A 6387-nucleotide genomic window follows, 5' to 3' on the forward strand; every position below is an offset into this window, starting at 1 on the left:
CCTGCAGTCTGGGACCCAGGGCTCAAACCTGGGTCCTTTGTATATTTTAATATATGCAACTAACCAGGTGTGCCACTGCCCATCCTTGCTGTATAAATCTTGCCAAACAATTTTGGACTAAAATAGCTTACCTGTTCAGGTAAAGCTGTCAGCTTTAGAATTTGTCTGTCATCTCAGGTTCATGCCACTATAAGTCAAGATGGTGTCCACTGTTCTTTGTACACAGGAGGTTTTGTAAAGTCTTTTTTCCTGAGAGCAATGTACCACGGAATTCTGGTGAGGACAAGCTTTGAACCTGAAGCTCTGTCTGCCTCAGTCCATGGGCAGAACCACTACACCAGCTCGCCACTCTACACAGATTTTAAGGAGGTTTTAATTTTTCTCATATTTCTTATATTTCCACTAACTTTTTAAAATCACCTCACATTCTAAATTCAATCCTGACTTACTCTCCCATTAGACTCTGTGGTAGACTCTGTAAATTTGTGCACTATGACTGTTTTCCTATAACCCTGTGGCTTATGGCTTCTACATGGGTAGGAGAACCTTAGCCAGATAGGACTTGAGACCCAAGACCTTCAGGATTGAGAGAAAATAACTTCAGTGACTTCATATTTTATCTGAAAAGTCTGAAGGGTCAGAAGCTAGACACCTAGAGATGGGAGAATGTCAAATATGCCCTTGATTAGGACTCCAGGCAAAGTAGTAACTGGCAAAATTACATCACAACAAAAGGAACAGGAAGGTCAAATGTGATTTTAGGTAAACACAGTAGGAGCAGTAATCAAAGCACATATGACGTTCAAAGTATGGAAGACAAAGAATGTGATAAAGCTTGATTAAAATAGTCTTTGTTGGATTTTCATGAGTCAGGTGCCATTTTCTAATTCCTCAAGAAATATTCAGGTCACTCTATTGTGCAAAATCCCCAACTCCTTCAGAAAAGTAGCCAGAAGTCAGAGTTACAGACAGACATTTTGCATAATCTCAAGGCCTGTGGGCTTCCATTGTAACACTTTGATTATCTTCATACTTCTGCCTTAAGGGGAAGGGAGTTATGACCAAAAGGAGAACATGATGCCTTACTTACAGACCAGAAATGTTTTGTAAACATGGAGGCATTAGGTAAAATTAACAGCATTTCTACTGACAACAATATCAAGAAATCTGGGATTAGAAAACTTCTTCAGCAAAATTCCATTCTGATTCTCTTCCTATTGAAGGGCCCATTTTCAGATCTGTTTGGGAATGCCATTCTTTGAGTAGTTCATAGAGTATAAACTACCTTTTGGAATATATCAGAAAACAGAGCGTTTAATACTAAAAATTGTTGGTTATTATGCCAGGCCCCGTACATTGCTTAACACTGTGGTCTATTTACATAATCACTGTTTTGCCTGAGACCGCCCTGCCTGCAGGACATTGGTTTAATCCCCATTGGTTAGATGGAAGCTTGCTACATTCATGCTCATTTTTTGCTCCGCCCACTCTCCTACCCATTTCCTTTTCTGACCTGCCACTTCTGTATCAGAAGATATAAAAGGCATTTTTCTCTGATCAATAAAAACATTGCATTGAGTTCCCTCTCAGCCACGAGAGTTCCTGGTTCCTCTCCCACCGCACTGAGTAAGCAGCAGCCTAGGTTGGCTTGGGTCGAGTTCTCTCCAACCCAGAGAGCATGTGCCTGGGAAGAAATAGCCTCAAGCTAGCCAGGCAAAAAAGTGGACAAACGAATACTGATTTCGGTTCATTCAATAAGATGGCTATATCTAGCTCCATTGTTTATCTCCTGAACCTTTCTGGAAAAAAAAAAACTGTCTAAATAAATGTAGGATTTGTTTTATATATTCACAGGAATATATTGAAGGCAGAAACATTTTAACAGTTTGATTAATTATCATCCATTTGATGTGACTTACGTACTATTTACCCTCTTCAACCCAAGTTCCCAAGTCTTGTTCTATTGTTGTTTTTTTGTTGTTGTTATTTTTTTTTTATTTTCCTAGTTCTTATCTACATCCTAGATCCTGCATTTGCATTAAACTCTTACAGGGCCAGTGAAATGGCTCTCTTGGATAGTGTGCAGGTTTGCCACTTACACTACAGAAGTTAGAGTCTGACACCCACCGTTTTGAAGGAATTTTCTGGCTATAATCTCTCTCACTGTCTCTCCACCTCTGTGTCTCTAACTTAAAGCAGTAATAATAGCAAACTATTTTTAGATTCCCTGCCTTCTAATACAAATTGTGTTTCCCAAAGGCAGGTCTCAGTGTCGGGTGGTGGCAGGAAGCGTCTGTCTGCCTCTCATCCTGAGTTTTTTCACTCTTATTGACTCTAACCCTATATTTTAGGACCCCCCCCCCATTGATTAAACATTTATATACCTTGCCACCTTTCATCCTTCTCAAGTCCCAGATATTGCCACCACACCACCCTGGCCACCTTGCATAGATAACCACGTGGCAAAGTGTTCAGGAACTTCATGTCTCCAGAGTCCTACCCTACTAGGAAAGATTAGGGATATAACAGGTCTCTCTGGGACTATGGATTGACCAGGCTAAGGCCCATGTCTCTGCAGGAGGTAGTTATAGAAGCACAAAACTCTGTCCTTCATCCCCCCCAAAAATTGTTTTTGAGTCCATACTCCTAGAGGGGGAAATGTTGAAGGACAGGAAGTACCTAGAGGGAACACAAAATACTGCTGCACCATACAGGAACACACATTTCCGAGGCACACCTACATGTCTGGAGGAAGGAAACTTCTGTCTAGGAAATGAGTGGTATGGAAATCGGTTGTTTGTATGAAGTACAGCTGCAAGAAAGTACAGGGTTTGTATGAATAAAGTCTCAACTTCAGTTCTCAGCACCAAATATACCAGAGCAGTGCTGTGGTTTTCTCTCACCCTCTCCTCTCTGTTAAATAAATAAATAAATAAATAAATAACAAAAGTTTAAATGAATAAAACTCTAGAAAAACATTTTAAAATAGCAAGCACAATTTCTTCTATTGTCATAAGTTTTTTTTTAATTTTTTAATATTTATTTATTTATTTATTTTCCCTTTTGTTGCCCTTGCTGTTTAACATTGTTGTGGTTATTGATGTCATTGTTGTTGGATAGGACAGAGAGAAATAGAGAGAGGAGGGGAAGACAGAGAGGGGGTGAGAAAGACAGACACCTGCAGATCTGCTTCACCACTTGTGAAGCAACTCCCCTGCAGGTGGGGAGATGGGGGCTCGAACCTGGATCCTTAAGCCAGTCCTTGCACTTCGCACCATGTGCGCTTAACCCACTGCGCCACCATCAGACTCCCTGTCATAAGTTTTTATAGACTCTTCTAAAGGAGAGGGCATGAAGGGAATGAGAATATGGAACAAAATTCTTTTTTTTTCCTCCAGGGTTGTCTCTGGGGCTCAGAGATAACACTACAAGTAACCCTCCAATATGAAGAAAATATATTAATACTATTGGCTGTTTACCTCATCTATCTCAGCTAGTGCCCATAGCTATGCCTATTTTTCACAGACAGAAGCCTATGTGACCTTCAAGTCCCTGTCAATCTGAGCTCACAGTCTATGGTCACAGCTGGGAACATTCTAGGCTGCACACATTTCAGGACCCGTCTTCTTCAAGTGGCAGAGTAGGCTGACCCATCCTCTCTCCAGAGAGTGACTCAGTCCCTACCATTGCTGCTCTACAGTGAGGACAAGGTCCTGAAGAGGCCATGAGAGGGCTAAGTTAATTTTCTATTTTAAAAAATCTTTATTTATTTATTGGGTAAACTGAGAGAGAAGGGAGTGTTAGAGAGGGAGAGAGACAGAGAGACACCTGCAGCCCTGCTTCACCACTCATGAAGATTTCCCCCTACAGTTGAGGACCAAGGACTCAGACCTGTGTCCTTAGGCATTGTAACATGTACACTCAACCTTTTGTTGCACTTGTTGCTTTATTGTTGTAGTTATCATTGGTATTATTATTGATATCACTGTTGTTGGATAGGACAGAGAGAAATGGAGAGAGGAAGGGAAGACAGAAAGGGGGAGAGAAAGATAAATACCTGCAGACCTGCTTCACCGCCTGTGAAGCGACTCCATTGCATGTGGTGAGCTGGGGACTCAAACTAAGATCCTTGTGCTTTGTACCACCTGCGCTTAACCTGCTGTGCTACTGCCTGACTCCCCCAGTTAATTTTTCTAATGAAATATGAACTACATATTTCTACCATACCAGAACTCTTTCAAACTAACAAAGTAATTCAGCTCTTTGGACCACTGTTATTATGTACATGTATGGGTGCTTATAAATGACTATATAAGATCTCGATAAATCATTTAGATTCTTTCCATCACTGTGGTATTTTCATATAGTTCATATGAAGAGATGTCATATTGGTTTAAATGACATGCCTGAAGTTTTGCTATCTCATATACAATCCTTGGCTGAGAGATTTCAGGATGAGGAAATTACCAGGATAGTATTTCATCTTTCCTGGAACTTCAGTCACAGATTTTGGAATGAGAAATTGACTATTAGAGCCACTGTAGTTCCAAACAAAACAAGATTTGATTAAGCTACAACAGAGCCCCAGAACTCAACTGGCCATTTATCCTTACTGTGTGTACAAAACCCTAAAATCTCCCCACATGCTCCTTCACAGGGCATAAAAACTTCTGTTTTGTGAGGTGATAACAGTCTGACTTCCTTGTCTGTTGGTCACTACCAACTTTCCTCCCTGAAACGTGGTTCAGCTCTCAGAGATGCCTGTCTCTCTGTCTTTCCCTTTCTCCACATCTTAATCCAGACACTTTTTTTAATGTCACTGACACTGCTATATGACAGAGTTGACCAATGTTCTAGTTAATGCTAACAATGACATTTTAAAATTAATACATACTAGGACTAGAAAGGCCGCTGACATAGGCTTATACATTGTGTCTGCTATGTTATGCACTTGAACCGGGTTTGAACCCAGCCCCTACTGTGCTACAAAAAGCTTTCTAGGCCTGGTGATGGCACACACTGTTAAGTGCATATAGTACACAGTATAATGACCCCAGCAAAGATCTTGGTTTGAGCTCCTGCTCCCCACCTGTGGCAGGGACACTTCACAAGTGGTGTCTGTCTTTCTCCTTATCTATCTTTCCATCTTCTTTCAGTTTCTTTAGGTCCTATCAAGTAAAATGCTAAAAAAAAAAAAGAGAAAGAAAGGAAAAAAGAAGAAAGAAAGAAAGAAAAAAGTGACAGCCAGGAGCAATGGATTTGTAGTGCCTAAACTGAGCCTCAGCAGTAACCCTGGGGTGTGAGGGAAAGGCAGAAAAAAAGATGAAAAAGTTTTCCTGCTGTGCATTTTTTTTGTTTTCTCTTTCTATCTTTCTTTCTGTCTGAAAAATCTGACTCAAGAATGGTGAAACCACCCCCCCCCCCAGCAAGAACAACAAACATTGTTTATAATGTAATCAGCCTGGTGCACAGAATCTATTAATAGAACTATCCATAAATCTGTGATTCATAGACACGCAAATATCTTTTGACTGATGAGATATCTGTCCTTAGAATGAATGTCTTTGATCACTTGCTACAGTAGTTAATAGTCACAGACATTCATTCTAAAAACAGACACTCTTTCACAAATATCATGGAGACTAGATTTTATGACACCATCTTTAGGTTCTATTAAAACCATATTATGTATGTCTTATGCTATTTCAACCTTCACTTCTGTGAATTAATCATCAGGTTTTTTTTTAGTACCTAGAGGACTTGTGGTTTTTAAGGTATCCTAAGACCTGAAGATACTTTCTTTTTTTTTTTTTAACCTCCCTGAAGGTACAATTGTACTCAATACAAATACTTGTCTATATGGGACTCACCTGTAGAAGAAGAAACAAACAACCACCACCAACAACAACAAAGACCAAACTCTTAAATTATTACTATGGCTAGTAATGTGTTGTTGCATTTCATGAAGAAACTAAAGAAGAATAAAGAGACAAGATTAGATCATGGGTCCAGAAAAGTGACATTTTACTAGAGATAATGATTCATTTAGGCAGTGGACTGAGAAAAATTAGTAAAAAGAAACTTCCAGAAGGAAAGGCCCTGGCTAGGCTACTATTTGGAATATTGTAAAGACAGCATAATTAGTGTGGTTGTAGCCAGAGGTCACAGATAGAAAAAGGAACAAATGTTACAAGTCTGGGAGCAGATCATTGAATTCCGTAGACAAGAATTCACAGTTCACTTTGAGCATAACTAGCACATAGTGAGCTAAACAATCAAAAGTAGACTCCCAAGTATTTTGGTTTTAGCAATTGGGACATAGGAGGGATTACTTACTACAATAAGTAAGTATGGGAGAGATTTGGTGGGGAATTAGGATTCAAAAGG

The sequence above is a fragment of the Erinaceus europaeus genome, chromosome 8 (assembly GCF_950295315.1).
Source record: "Erinaceus europaeus chromosome 8, mEriEur2.1, whole genome shotgun sequence".
Taxonomy (NCBI): Eukaryota; Metazoa; Chordata; class Mammalia; order Eulipotyphla; family Erinaceidae; genus Erinaceus; species Erinaceus europaeus.